The sequence below is a fragment of the Cydia pomonella genome, chromosome 19 (assembly GCF_033807575.1).
Source record: "Cydia pomonella isolate Wapato2018A chromosome 19, ilCydPomo1, whole genome shotgun sequence".
NCBI lineage: Eukaryota > Metazoa > Arthropoda > Insecta > Lepidoptera > Tortricidae > Cydia > Cydia pomonella.
In genome coordinates, this window is record NC_084721.1 from 14,552,532 (window position 1) to 14,569,283 (window position 16,752).

Sequence of the window (16,752 nt, forward strand, 5' to 3'; positions counted from 1 at the left end):
TATAATATTTCACAACTTGATTGCAACTTACGACTGACACGACTTGTCCCCAGCCTCTGCACAATATATAATAAATGAAATGCCAGATATTACTACTTCCCATGAAAAAGTGCTATTAAGTGGTTTTATGTTTTTATTAAAAAATCAACGTTTTCGAAAGAAGTCGAAAAAGTTGTTTTTGTTTTTTAATTCAAACAATAAGTACAGTTTACAGCAGTTTTGGGAAGTAGTATAATCAGGCATTTCATTTATTGTGCAGATGCCAAGGGATAAGTAATACAGTAGATACTACAAAATTACGTAGTAGATACTACAAAGATACGTAGTAGATACTACAAAGTTACGTAGTAGATACTACAAAGATACGTAGTAGATACTACAAAGATACGTAGTAGATACTACAAAGATACGTAGTAGATACTACAAAGTTACGTAGTAGATACTACAAAGTAACATAGTAGATACTACAAAGTAACATAGTGGTTAATACCAAGTAACATAGTGGCTACTACCAAGTAACATAGTGCTTACTACCAAGTAACATGGTAGATACTACAAAGTAACATAGTGGTTACTACCAAGCAATATAGTATATACCACAACATATTTTTGGTAACGGATACAAAAGGCTGTAGTTATTTCAACAATACACATCCAGCACTGTTAACAATTTAAGCCCTACTGCTTACTATGTAACATACTTACCCATACCATATAACTTTTACGAGAAGAGAATAGTTGAGTTTACTATTTGTAGAGTTGTCACATATAGTACGATAAAAATTGTAGGGTCTACCGAATTCTCGTTACAACAACCAGATTTTTTTTTCCGTGCGCACTTCTGTCCCTTACACAGAAGTGCGGAAAAGTTTAGCTTGTGCATAGACTTCATTTTATTCGCTCTTAAGACAAAAGGGCCGACAATCGCCTTTCCATACAAACGTAGTCCTGGTTTTTTTCCCTGGATTTGATGTACATCGACCACAGCTGTGCCCCTTCGTTTGTTTTTGTTTTCTTTTATTAAATATTATAAGATTTAGTAGTATTTAAAAAATAAATTATGGAATCTGTTTTTCGCTCCTAATTCGCATCATGATATTCATGATCAAAAAATTAAAAATAATTCAAACTAAGGGGTATAGCTTATGGTTGATATACATCAAATAATGTAAACGTATTTTCCAAAATGTCAATATCCAGAGAGGAAAATGGGGAGTATGTACGGAGAATCTGTCGTCCATATTCCTCGTAAGGCTGGCCATGTAAGGTAGGCAGCGTAGTGTGTTATGCGTAGGGGCAGGTTGTAAAAATAAAACACGGTAGTATTTTTAGTGGCAGACTTAATGTCGTCAGCCAAGCGTGAACGCTTCGCCGGCCCGTTCTTTCGAAACTACCCGCACGGAAACCCACATAAAAGGGTAGATGAGAAAAAAAGCCTAATATATCGTAATTCGCTGTTACAGAAAGGTAAACACGATTATAATGGATAGAGAGCGAGGTTTAGATTTTTGGTTGTCATAATTTAACTTATTTCTTTTAAAATCTACATAGTTCAGAATGAACGATCCTTTTAGTTTTTTAAATCCATCAAATTACAATTTATCTACAAACATTTCAATAGTAAAAAATTCTTATAAACAGGATTCAAGTGTTGAATTGCGAATTAGTTGGTAATACTTACATGCACAAAACCGCGAAAGCAATAGCCATTTACACTTTCAAAACCACAGTCAATAGACAGACTTCATTGATCAAGTAATTAAGTGAAACCTCATTTAAAATGGCTATCTAACTAACCTCAGCCAATAAAACGCGTTACGTATGTACAATCAATTTATTTAGTGCTGAACCCTCGCCCGACCTAGGTACGCTAGGTACTCTAGGTGCATACAAAGCGGCAATGTCCACTGCTCTTACGAATACGAATTTTCGCACACACACTCGCACAGTTTTACCACACGCGGGTATCTGTATAAAATTTATGGTGCACACTTTTGCAGAGGCTCAGCTATACCACTACAGGGGGAGGCACTGTATTCTTGTAGCTTACCAGGGTTCAAATAAAACCAGTTTTAATATGATCTTTGATGACGAATGATTTAACGATCTCTCTAGGTCAGTCATACACTGGATGGTCGAGGCGACTAGTGGGGGGAATAGCAGCGCTGGTCAGCCCGTATCGACGAGATTTATAACCTCTGCGTTGCTAACTCCAGTAAGACTGTATGCATCTGACAGTTGAGGACTTTATTTCATGCCAGTATCATTTGCCGTTTAAATTTAAATTTGGAACGTAAGTTCGATTTTCGAAAACGCAGACGCGCAAAACGTTGATTATTTGAAAACGTGTGGGGAGGGTGGGGGGAGTAGGCTGACCCGAGCGTGTTTGTCTATTGCCGCGTTTTCCTATTCAACGGGTGAGTTTTCTGAGCCCATTGCGCCCCCCTCCCCCCTTTTGAGCTTCACTGTTTTTATTAAAGGAATTATGGCGTTCGGGATAAGTACCGGCTACTTATATTGATTAGACTGCTTATAGGATCAAGTGCATTCAGACGGATCAATATTTGCACTAACGTTCTGAGCTGGAACTTTGTTAGCCTGCAAATTGCTAAATCTTTTACAAGCTTTAGTAGTTTGTATATTTTTATTTTGTTAACTTGTTGCCTCCCATTCGTACCATCGCGCCAATTAATTAAAAGACTACCTACTTATAGCTAATAAACAAAATAACTCTACACTTTTTACATGGTAAGTACGTATATGGTTAGTCAATACAGAAGTACCTATAATATTTTATTTATTCACAGAGATCGATAGGAATATTAGAGAAGATACATGTTTAGACATCTTTGTATTGAATAAAACGAGTAAAACTGACTTATGATTCACACTAAATCGATTTAAAAAAGGAACAAGAACGATCGTTAATGCTGGCCTGTAGGCGTGATCAGAAACTCATAACGGCCGCGTCAAGTCTTATCGGAGACCATAGATAGACGAATTGAACGTTCGGTTTTCGTTCGGAATTCGAACGTTCGCGTGCCTTGGCCTTATCGGATTAAAAATATTGGCTGCGAAATTCGGGATTCGATTTTTAAACGGATTGATTACCACTACCAGCCAGTAATGTTGGCCGATTTGAATCACTTTTAAATTTTTAACTGTTTGACGTTTCTATCAAAAATTCGATCCTAATTCATTTAGGGACGATTTTTCAGTTAGAATGTAACTAGTCCGATAAATGTTCCGACGAATTAAGTCATGATTATGAGAATGACACATAAGTCTATTTTAATGGGGCCTGAAAAATCGGCTCTTAAGAATCAAAATTGTTTGAGTAGTTAATAAAATGGAATTCTGGATCACCATATGTTTGGTATTGAGATTGAGTAGGTACAATCATTATGTTATAAATTATCCTAGTCTATTATTCGTATCGGATGGCTTTATTTAAAGTTTTGGTGATTTGATAAAACTAAATGAAATTACCTGACTTTGTACGTCAAATTTAAAATGCATCCCTATATTGAACTTCCAAAAATCTGGATTGGATTTGACGGAACTGGGTATTAAAAGTTAGGTTTAGTGCATTTTCTAATGAATCGCATGTAAATTAAGCAATGTCATGTGTATGTTTATCCAACGATACCTCATATTAAAAAAATCGTTAATTGCTTGAGGTAAAATAACTGCATACCTTCCCTTTAGTTACACGAGTAAAATAAAGTGCAGACGTACATACATTTATTTGTGTGTAGGTTGCCGTGAAAATTCGACTCTTCAAATATTCACAACTTTTACGAATGGGGAGGCGTAATGAAAAACGGTGAAATTTTGGACATCCCTAGCCTATGATACGTACGATCGACGTCAAAGATATAGTTACACTTTTGTGCCTTGCTACATTGTAATAGGGTTTATTTTGTATACCTACATATATTTGATATCGTACAGGTATAAATGTTCGTCTCGTCTATCAGAGTTAGGGTTGAACAATTTAAATCTACTTTTCACGTTCCCCCACCAAAAGTTTTAAATTGTATTATTTTCGTAGATATAAGCTAACTATGCATGACATATGCAATGACAAAGTGTGGCGATGTCTCATGCAAATATGACGTTTATAATGGCACTGCCTCACCTTGTTCTAAGTCGGTGGAAAATTAACTTGGCTTAGACGGACTTTACTTTTGAAAATGATTATATTATGATTAGCAGTGATCGGTTTTTTGGATTCTCCCTCGCGGGATATCAAGCAGAAAAGTTAATATAGATACGACAGTTTCCCGCGATACCGAACAAACCGTACAAAAATAAAACAATTTAAATTATCTCTAAGGAATTTTTTACTCTTACATGGCAACCAGTTGAGACAAAAACTTCTATTCTTTTCCTAATCTCAACATTTTATTTAAAGCAAAATATATTAAAACCTCCACAAAGTATTAAAGCATATATATTATATTTTTTCCATCATGACAGATATATAAGCATATATCTGTCATAATGGAAAAAATACTTCAAAATCTTGACATTGACATTTCATTATTTTCTCTGGATTTCAGTTCTAATTATTTTTGGTGAGCAATAAAACCATTTGACATTGTGGACATTGTTTTTCTCAAACTACCTCTCAGTTGAAAGAAGTGTAATTCACTTTTTGATAACGAACTCATTTATTCAAACAATTAACCCGTAGTAACCATATATTAGCTGATAGAGACGCGTACTTACTCGCCGAACTTTTATCCAAACGGTACAAAATGTGCCGCTTTGGAGGCAGCAAATGAGCTGTCAGTGTAAACACTTGTGCTCATTTGTTCGATTTAGACAATAGAACGGTGAGTAAGTACTCGTCTATCAGCTACTTAGATGTTTTAAAGTGTAATAAAATAAACACATTGTATTTTTTTGCCTTTTCTAATAACATAAAGCCCGGATTCCCGGGGCATATCCATACTAACATAATGATTGAGGTCATTCACCCCATGTCGAATCCAAAAAACCGATAAAAAATTTTTTTTACTAATTATAGGTAAAAATATCTCCAATTGCTAGATTCCACATGCTATGATGTCTTTCTATTAAACCCCATTGTCATAGTCACATAAAGCGTGACATACGTTTATTTGAAATTTGTTTCTGTTTCCTATGCATAGTGTACCTACAATAGCTTACTAGATAGCTTTTTACACACACGCCTACGCCATGAGCACGTCCCGTGATTATTCCAAAATTCATGCCCCGCCCGCCGACCACAGACAAACCCGATCCATTTTATCCCGCTGCAAGCCGGACAAAAGTGGACGAAACCGGTTAGCACTGGCACTGCCCGGTTTTGCACTTTAGGCTGAGTTTACACTATAAACGGGCCAAAAGTATTTTCTCATCTAATAGTTGTACAAATAAAGTTGGAATTCAAAAGAAATCGCAAATAATGTAAGCAAATGTGACAGATTTTGTTAGCGTTTGACATTTAAGTTTTAGATTGTTTTCATTGAAATATTAAACATTTCAACTAGCGATTAATATAAAAAAAGATTTAAGTATATAAACAGTTTTATTTTTTTAATACTACGTCGGTGGCAAACAAGCATACGGCCCGCCTGATGGTAAGCAGTCTCCGTAGCCTATGTACTCCAGAGGAGTTACATGCGCGTTGCCGACCCTAAACCCGACCCCCTCGTTGAGCTCTGGCAACCTTACTCACCGGCAGGAACACAACACTATGAGTAGGGTCTAGTGTTATTTGGCTGCGGTTTTCTGTAAGGTGGAGGTACTTCCCTAGTTGGGCTCTGATCTAGATCTGGAATGACATCCACCGGCTGTGCCCTACCACACAAAGGGAGATGACATTCACAATGCCCATACCTCTCTTTTGGACGTAGTTTAAGGACGTACCCGGGTCCAAAAAACGGGTTGTCCACAAAACGTTTTTTTATTTTTATAAACGTATTTAAGTTTCTAATATAATAGATCGTAATGTATGTTGCTTATATAACTAAATAAGATTACGGTACTTATTGGAACGTTGCTACTTAAATTATGTGTAGATAGATATAGTAATCGGCACTTACCATTAATGTGATTTTTGAGACTTATTCAGACCAAAATATGCCCGTGGCCTCCGATGGATCTGAAAAAAGAAGAAACCTTGTATTTATAAAAAAATATCAACGACAAATATAGGTCAATACAATGATTAGATACAGAAGAGTCTAAAGGACCGTCCAGACGCAATGCTCAAATGGTCAATTTTGCGTCCACATCACCTGATCAAATTGACAATTTCAGATTGGCAAAAAATTGTCCCGTCTGACTTTTAATATTACTGAATAGAAAACAAAAAAAAAACATAAAATCAGTACTGTGGCAAACAAGTAGCTAAAGCTGTTTAACTAGCATTTTGATAAGTTCCACCATAGCTCACCCTTTATCGACTAGCATTATCGATATCGATCTATCGATCCATAGGGGTGCACGTGTGGACCACCCGCTGTCGGCGCGTGCGCCGTTTTTTGTTTCTTACATAATTTTGAAAAGGTTGTATCTTAGTCATTTATTGTTGTAAGATTAGACTTTTTGATTATAAAGGTCAGGTTGGGACTTCTCGCCCGTATAATAAGAAAATTCATTTTATTCAAAAAGTAAAAAAAATGAAAAAAAGTTTTTCTAATCGTTTGCTTGGTTGTACTCAAGTGGTTGACAGGTAGAGAATACCTTAAGGCATTAAGTCCGCCATTTGTACTTAATATTTTATATGCAATAAAGTATAAATAAATATATACTCATGTATCTTCTAAAATATAAAGGATAAATTATTACTTTCTAAGAAAATCTGATACAAAAGTTATATTAACGAAATCCGCAGTTGCAGAATATGGAAAAATTTTCGTTTAAAAATGTTGTTCAAATAACAAATTTCATTATAGGTTTTAAGGTCCAAAATCGAAAAAAGACTAATTTGCCGCAACGGCAAGGTGTCAAATACATCTCAAGGCTACTACAATTAAGTAACCACTATTGAATTACCCATCTTTATTCAATTTCTTCATCTCAACCATCATAAAGGAAATCAATAAAAATTATGTCAAATTAACAATACACAGCTTACAAACCGAAAGATGTTTCTGACCAGGTGTGACCTTTTATTGCATTTTTTTGCGTTTAGAAGAGGTTAGGTAATAAAGGAAACCCTTGTGCAGCGGAAGTAATTTGTAAGTGTATCGTTTTTACGCTGATTTATGAGGTTTGGAGTGCGAAATGTGTTCGCTGTTTATTACTCTGTGCGATATGCATCGATGTTGTTAAATATATGTTGTTGTTGTTGTGTATGTTGTTAGTTATGTTATAATAAGTATTGACCGTTTAATTATTTGTTAATACCAATTTAATCATATCAATCACCATTCCATAGTGATTACATAACATTCCGTGGAAAAATATTAGTAGAAAGTTCTACCGAGCATATTTCCAGAAAACATAATCGAAAATATTTTATTATTATATAATTATAGGCGAGCAGCTATTTAGCTGATGAGCCTATGTCACACAGGGTCCTGTACCCCTAGTGTAAATGTAGTCGATAGCGAAACGTGACGTACGCGCTACGCGTTTGCGTTAAGTCTCATTTTGTATGGGTTTTTGAACAGCGCGCCAAGCGGGACGTTTTGGAAAGTCAAAACTTACACTAGGGGTACTGTATTATACAGTTCAAAGTTTGTAAAGTCGTATCACATCACTAAGTAACATCAGTCTAACTTATTGTTTAAATGCCACTTGTCCAATCTGTTTTTAAAAACATTGACCGAGGGAGCAGTTACTACAATAACCGGCTATACAATATTTGTTCATAAGTTTTGTTCAAAACATGTATGTAATCTGTACCCCTAGTGTAACTAATTTCGACAGCGAAACGTGACGTACGCGTTTGCGTTAAGTCTCATTTTGTATAGGATTTTGAGTTTCCAAAACGTCCCGCTTGGCGCGCTCTTTCGAAATCCAATACAAAATGAGACTAAACGCAAACGCGTACGTCACGTTTGGAAATCGAATTTATTTACACTAGGGGTACTGATATTAAACGATTTATGGTAGTCAAACACACAGGCCAATTCGAACGCACACTGAAATCGGAATTACATCTAACTAATGTCATTCAGTTATCGTGAATTTCGCTTGTACTTGTCCGTACATGTACGGGCGCGGCTGGTGAGACGCACAATAACTAAATAACATAATTCCGATATCATTATGATGTCAGTTTACGATCGAATTGGTCTGCCTGTTCGTTTCGTAACGTGACTTTTATGCGTTGTGATGGATTTTGCGCAAAATGTCAATTTTGAAGAAAAAAATCTTAAGAATGGCAGATGTTAAAGCAATAGTGAACACTTATGGTGTAATTCATAAACGCGATACAGCCTTAATTTAGCTTATAATCGTTTGTCTTATTCTTTCATTTTGACTTACGTATTTGTAAGTAAGGGATCAAACATAAATATACCTATTGTTAAAATGAATAAAAGGTACTAAACCTAAAACAGTAGACAATTTTTATATAATTATTACATTCACTGCCAGCGACCGCTAGACGGGTTCTCTGTACATAGGATTCGAACCCGGGACCTCTTGCTAGGTCGTCAACAGAGGCTCTTAACAGTCTCGAACCCAATCACCGACACTCGAAACAACAAAGCACACATTAATATTTATTTCGCCAACATGCGGGCCGAGGAAACGATCTTGCCACACAATAGCTTGGAATTGGACTACTTGGCCCAAATTGGCCATACTTCCCGCATCCTTGGCCCCCCGTGGGCCAAAAAAATGTCTTTAATTTTGGTCCAATTGCGCTGACAGCTCAAGACGCGGGAGTGATGGATGTGGAAATGTTTAAAGTTATACTGTTGCACACAAACGAGTGCAGAATGATATACCTCATCTTAACTACATTCACTTAACATTTCCTCTTATGCTAAGTCTTAATAATTTATTCCAATTTATTATTTACAAAATAATTTAGAACTGCCTATTAATTAATGAAAATACATACTAGAATATATCTAAACATAAAACTAATATGTAATATTAAATAGGTACATTTAATTGGGCATTATAAAAATAAACTAACTTATCTATTAAATAAAACTAAATTAAAACTAAAAACTAATACTAAATAAAATTAAAATATGTCTAAAAAATTTGGCCCCTAATTTTCAAACCGTCTCCTCGAAATAAGCCCGCATTACGCAATTTCAATACTTAAATTCTGCCTTTTTGTCCCTAAATTGACATACGTCATTCGGTGTAGCCCTATTTGGAAATTTGAAAATATTATTTTACCTTTAGATGACCTTATCAAGTCAACTTTGGAATCCGTTCTTAACATTCAGCTCTGCGATCATTCCTGGACCCAAGCATCCCTACCCATCCGTCATGGTGGGCTAGGGATCAGAAAAATTTCTAGTGTATCCCTACCAGCTTTTTTGTCTTCAGTCCACAGCTCCGCAAATCTCATAGGAAAAATCGTACGGGGTCTTCCCTCAAACTATGAGATTGCGGGCTTGGATGAAGCCAAGAAAGCTTGGTCAAGTGCTTGCCCGAGTAAGGATTTCCCAACTCATCCAAATTACCAAAGGAGCTGGGACGACATCATGTGCCAAATTTCAGTTACTTCCCTCCTAAGCTGTAGTACAGGTCGCGAACGGGCCAGGCTACTGGCTTCGGCGTCGAGGGAATCTGGTGACTGGCTCCGGGCGTATCCTTCACCAAACACTGGAACCTTCCTCACGCCGGACACCCTTCGCATCGCGACCTGTCTTCGGCTTGGAGTTCGCATCTGTGCTCCACACAGGTGCCCCTGCGGTAGTGAGGTCGACGAATTAGGACACCACGGGTTATCCTGTCAAAAAAGTGCTGGCCGCTTTTCCAGGCACGCCGCACTGAATGACATAATCCGCCGGTCTCTTGCATCCGTCAACGTGCCAGCTCTACTGGAGCCAACTGGCGTAGCCAGAGACGACGGCAAGAGACCGGACGGTATGTCCCTGATTCCCTGGAGTTTGGGAAGGGTGCTGGTGTGGGACGCAACCTGTGTAGACACACTAGCCCCTTCCCACCTCACCGGAACCAGTAACAGTGCGGGTGCCGCGGCTAGAGGGGCCGAAAAGCTTAAAATACAAAAGTACAGGGGTCTCGGCCCCGAATACATTTTTATGCCATTTGGGGTCGAGACGCTTGGCCCGTGGGGTCCTAATGCTCTACAACTTTTTAAAGAACTATCTAAAAGGCTGGTCGACTTCACAGGTGACCGAAGAGCTGGCAGCTTTCTCGCACAACGTATTAGCATCGCTATACAGCGGGGAAATGCTGCCAGCATCCTCGGCACCATGCCAAAGGGGCCAAATTTTTTAGACATATTTTAATTTTAAAACTAATTAAAAACTAAACATAAATATATCAGTCGCCTAGTGTAAATAAATTCGATTTCGAAACGTGACGTACGCGTTTGCGTTTAGTCTCATTTTGTATTGGATTTAGAAAGAGCGCGCCAAGCGGGACGTTTTGGAAACTCAAAATCCTATACAAAATGAGACTTAACGCAAACGCGTTCGTCACGTTATGATGTCGATTAAATTTACACTAGGGGTACAGAACATAAATATAAATATAAACTAAATATGTATAAAATAACTACCTACCTATTGGCTACCGGGCCGCCCCCGATGCAAAGGTGCCCATCACGCTCGCAGCATTACCGCGTTGGATTGCGATGGATAGCCTAAGTCTTAATTATTTAAATAAAATAGGTCTGGGGGCCGATTTTTGAATTTCGACCACTCGAATTCGTGTACTTTGTTCAATAATATCTCCACTATTCGGCATGGATACTCTCCTAATGGAATTGGAAATGAGTGGTCAATACCACTCGATTCCCAATGTCTATCGCTCGTATTTCGCCGTTTTCCACAGATTTTCGAGTGACGAAATGGAGCGCTCGAAATTCAAAAATCGGTCCCCTGTATAATATCTACTAATGTCAACTGCGTTCTAGGAGCCCAAATCACAGATCACACGCATAGCCTATTTTGGGATCCACTTGTATTCATGTGTCCGGAAAATTGTTTACCATCGGCAATTTTTTTTTATTTACACACCACGGGATTGAAGAAAAAATAGCTACCGATATCTGAAAAAGCGTAGTGAAGGGGTCAAATTGCTATAACTGTCTTGTGTAGAGAGCAAAATCAAGTCAAACTTCAAATACATATCTTGTTTATGGTTATTGTTAATAAGTATCAAGATTTAGATGTTGACGTTATTAAGGCTTATTTACTCTAAAAGTATTGTAAGAGTGAATCCTTTACTGGACCAGATTATAAAAAAATCCTCAACTCAAGCCGCCTTTGCATTGCCACCTTTATAATATAGTGCTAAAAATACAGCTCAAGGAAAAAAAAAAGATAATCTAAAAGAAACTGTGGAAAGAACTGTCGCCTGCGATATTAAGTAGCACCGCCCACAATCTCTCTGCTTTGCCTAAAGGTTGACTGGTAGAGAATGCCTCATGGCATTAAGTCCGCCTTTTGTACTATAAGGTTTTCTTTTGTGCAATAAAGATTAAATAAATAAATAAATATTATAGGACATTATTACACAAATTGAGCAAGTCCCACAGTAAGCTCAATAAGGCTTGTGTTGAGGGTACTTAGACAACGATATATATAATATATAAATATTTATAAATACTTAAATACATAGAAAACACCCATGACTCAGGAACAAATATCCATGCTCATCACACGAATAAATGCCCTTACCAGGATTTGAACCCGGGACCATCAGCTTCGTAGGCAGGGTCACTACCCACTAGGCCAAACCGGTCGTCGAATAAATATTTACGAACCGATACGGCCTTCAAGAAAAGAGCGTACTCCCATCTCCAATTGCCGGTAACGCACGTACAACCCCTCTGGTGTTGCGGGTGTCCATGAGCGACAGTAACTGCGATCTGTCTGCTCGTTTGCCTTCTATATTATAAAAAAGATGACGCTATAAGCTTGTCATTTTCTTCTTATAAAATCTTATTGTGCCCTACAAATCTCATCGATCTTGTTCGAATCTACAATGTAAACTTAACTGCACCAAATTCATCATCATCATTACCTAGCCGTTTTCGACCACAGCGACTGCGTTCTACCGCTGAGAGCGTCGCTGGTGCGCTCTCAGGTGACTGATATAGCCAATTTTTGCAGCAAATGTACGACCACATGTGCAAGTCAGCACCCCTCCGACATAATTGTAAAGTATGGCCGCAGGTGGTCTGGCCTTCAGCTCGTCGCGCTTAGCGTCGAGTTCTGTGAGCCGCCTGCTTCAAACTGACGCACCTGAGTCTGCATAATATGCCTCCAACGTGGACGGTCACTGGCTAGACTCTCCCACTTCGTTGGCTCTATATAAGCTCTCTTCATATGCCGTTTCAACACATCTTTGAACCAATAGTGATATGATAGTGTTGGCACCAAATTACAAAAAACGTAATCCCAAACACAAAAGTTACATTAGCACTACGGATGTTTACAAGCAGACTCGTTTCTTTACGCCGGAAAGAACCAATTTGTAGTCGCACTGGCGGTGAATCACTTGCGTTTGACCCGATCAAGTAACGCGGCAAATTGTAGGGTATCTTCACCCCTTCAGCGGTAGTTCTAGTCATAATATTGTCTTGTATGTAACACGAGGTTTCGGAGTTAGGGGCGTCTGTGGTAGACATACTACATTGATAAAATATACGCCCTTGAGGCGTTACCGAAATATGATTCAACATATTTATGATACGGAAGGCAAACGAGCAGACGGATCGCCTGATGGTAAGCGATAACCGACCCATGGATACCCGCCACAACAGGGTGCATAACCCACATGCCAATGGTTTACGCTTCGTAGCGAACGATATGCAACTGTCACTGTCGCACTAATATGGATGAGTGATATAGACGCGAAGCGTTTTGTTGTTTTAGCGCAAGCGATTGTCATCTTGGCTAGGCCAGATGGGTTGTAAGTGCGTTGCTGGCATTTAAGATGGGAGTACGCTATTTACTTAAGGTCGTATCGGTCCGAGAATATCGCGAGCGATAAGCTCATTCCACAGTTTAGCTGTACGAGGCAGGAAGTTTAGTAGTAGTAGTAGCTCTTTATTGTACAAAAATGCATATTAAAAGTAACATACAATTAGTAAGTAGTACAAAGGCGAACTTATCCCTTTGAGGAATCTCTAAAGAAGAAAGAGGGAGGGAGGGAAGTTTCTGGAGAAACGCACAGTTGAGGACTGACGAAGTGACGACCTCTAAGTGGTGGTGTAGAGTACTATGAGAAATCGTAATTTTGGGGATAAAAGCAGAGAATTCTTCGCTCAGGAGCGACTTGTGCATGCAGTGGTTTACCTATGAGAAAAAAGTATTTTCGAAAAAAGCAAAAATATGACTGAAAAATTCGATCAGGATCCGTATAGACAGGTTAATACCACCATACCTTAAACCGCACAGCCTATTATATAATTACGTTTATCATAAGTGTGTCGATTCAATTAATGTTGTACACAAACAAGTCAGACCTAATTTAAACGCGTACGCATCATGAATCACATGCATACCATGTAATCATATATGACGCTTCACGGCGGTCCCACGACCACTTAAGACGGTGACGTCACAGGAACTGACGTAAGATTGATAGCACACAGAGTTACACAGTAAAATCGAAGGATCAATTGTTCGGTGTTTTATCTAGGGATCGGAAGCCGGTATTTTTTGTATGGGAACGAAAACGGTACTTATTATTTAATTTCTAATTGGGCAATCTAATAATACGAAGTCGTTATCTAAAACACAACTGAGGATTTGGAGGATAAAATAAACCGAAATACATACATGGTTATCTCGAAGTTTTAGCAAAAAACCGGTTCCGATTCCTGGTTATATCAAAAACCAACAGTGTCTTAGGTTAGGGGTCAAGTGAGAAAATTGTTGTTTCAAATATGTTGCGTTACGTACTTATTTGATATACGCTGAATAATTAGGTACCTGTTTTTTGTCTTTCAATCCCGCTACTAGAATAAATAAGTAATTAAAAAACTTTTTTATTATTTTACTTGCTTGCCGCTCTAAAGGTAGAATTTAATATATGTATCTTGTGCCAGAAAACAGCAAAACTTTGTTATTGAATTAACGAGTTATAACATTGATTCTAAGCCGCAGGCAAATTTAACTGTAAAACAATAAAAGATAAACTATAGCATAGCTTATAAAAAGGCTATCATGACATTTTTTATCATTTTTGACAAATAAAACTGATAAACTTTTCTTATTACTTTCCTTGAGATAATACAATGAAATAGAGCAACAAGACTACTGTCTCACCACTACCCACTACGCGTTTCTTGAATGAACGTGCACGTTCTTGCATTGCCCAGGTAGCAAACTGACGTCAGTGACGCACAATTGACGTCATTTATAGGTCATAACAAGGTCAGTACTCTATTCGTCGAGAGTAGACGTTTCACTGACGTCTATTTAAGGTCATTATTAGGACGTACCATTTTGGACACAAAATTGACGTTTCACTGACGTCTATTTGGGGTCACTATCAGGACGTACTTTCTTTGTCACAAAATTGACGTTTCACTGACGTCTATATGGGGTCACTATCAGGACGTACCTTTTTAGTCACAAATTGGACGTTTTACTGACGTCTATTTGGGGTCACTATCAGGACGTACCTTTTTAGTCACAAATTTGACGTTTTACTGACGTCTATTTGGGGACACTATCAGGACGTACTTTCTTTGTCACAAAATTGACGTTTCACTGACGTCTATTTGGGGTCACTATCAGGACGTACTTTCTTTGTCACAAAATTGACGTTTCACTGACGTCTATATGGGGTCACTACAAGGACGTACCTTTTTAGTCACAAATTTGACGTTTTACTGACGTCTATTTGGGGTCACTATCAGGACGTACCTTTTTAGTCACAAATTTGACGTTTTACTGACGTCTATTTGGGGTCACTATCAGGACGTACCTTTTTAGTCACAGATTTGACGTTTTACTGACGTCTATTTGGGGACACTATCAGGACGTACTTTTTTATCACAAAATTGACGTTTCACGTACGTCTATTTGGGGTCACTATCAGGACGTACTTTCTTTGACACAAAATTGACGTTCCACTGACGTCTATTTGGGGTCACTATCGGGACGTACCTTTTTAGTCACAAAATTGACGTTTTACTGACGTCTATTTGGGGTCGCTATCAGGACGTACTTTTTTTGTCACAAAAATTACGCTTCACAGACGTCTATTTGGGATCACTATCAGGACGTACCTTTTTAGTCACAAATTTGACGTTTTACTGACGTCTATTTGGGGTCACTAATACGACGTACTTTCTTTGTTTTAAAATTGAAGTTTATTTGGGGTCACTATCAGGACATACCAGCTTAGTCACAAAATGGACGCTTCACTGACGTCTATTTGGGGTCACTATAAGGACGTACCTTTTTAGTCACAAAATTGCCGTTCTACTGACGTCTGTACGGGGTCAATATCAGGACGTACCTTCTTAAGTCATTAAATTGACGTGTCACTGACGTCTAATTGGGGTTGTAATATAATGGTAATTGGGGAATCTTTTGTAAAAACAAGAGACTTGGCAACACTACCGTGTTGAAACAGCGATTGCAGCGCCGCTACGCCCCGCCGCAGCGGCGTCACAACAACGTTATTAATTTTCGAACAACGAGTCAAAGACGTGCAGGCCTACCGCGAAAAACGAAATTCGCAAATTGAGGGGATCTTTCTCTTTTACTCTCACTAAGACGTCATTAGAGTGACAGAGAAAAATGCCCGCAATTGACGAACGTCGATTTTCGCGGCTATTGCCCTGTTTCACTAAACGTGATTCTTAATATTAGCGTAGTAACTTCTTATAGAAATTTACATCTATTTGGGGTCTCTGTTAGTAGGACGTACCATTTTAGTCACAAAATTGACGTTCTATTGACGTCTATTTGGGGTTACTATCAAGACGTATGTAACCGACAAAATAACGCGTTTCGTTTCTTGATACCAATTTGTCAATCTTGTATTGTAAAATATTTATAAAGTAAAAAAAAACATTTCCGTTTGTTTCGGTAACTCTAAAGTTGTTATACAGTATTTTTTTTATAGATTTTATAATTAATAACACCAAAACAAGCTTAAAATTGTTATTTTTAGAAACATCAGAAGTTGGAACGGAACGAAATTCTGACATTTTGATTGAAGTGTCATGTGTCATGTATCGTTTCCCTCCTTTTCCGTTTGCCCGGTCTGTTGTGTTGTATCGCGTCCGTGGGTGCTGTGCAATTCGAGACTCTTAAAGGTATATTTTAGTTTTATCACATGATAAACACATACTCAGTGATGAGTACATACTCAGTGATACAATTCAGTGATCAAAACGGCGGATCAATATCCATTGTAATCAGTGGATTACGCCAAGGCGTCGGGAGGTATTTTGGCCACCCGTCAAGGGATCTAAAGCTTTTGAAAAGGTGTTGGCGGATACCAAAACACCGGATGAGAAATGGAAACGATACTTCATCCAAAGAGTTTTTTGTGAGACTGGTACGTATATATTTATTTTAAGAACCACGTGGATTTTGCTATTGGTAAGTCACGTACTTAGAGGTATGGTATCTGGATGCA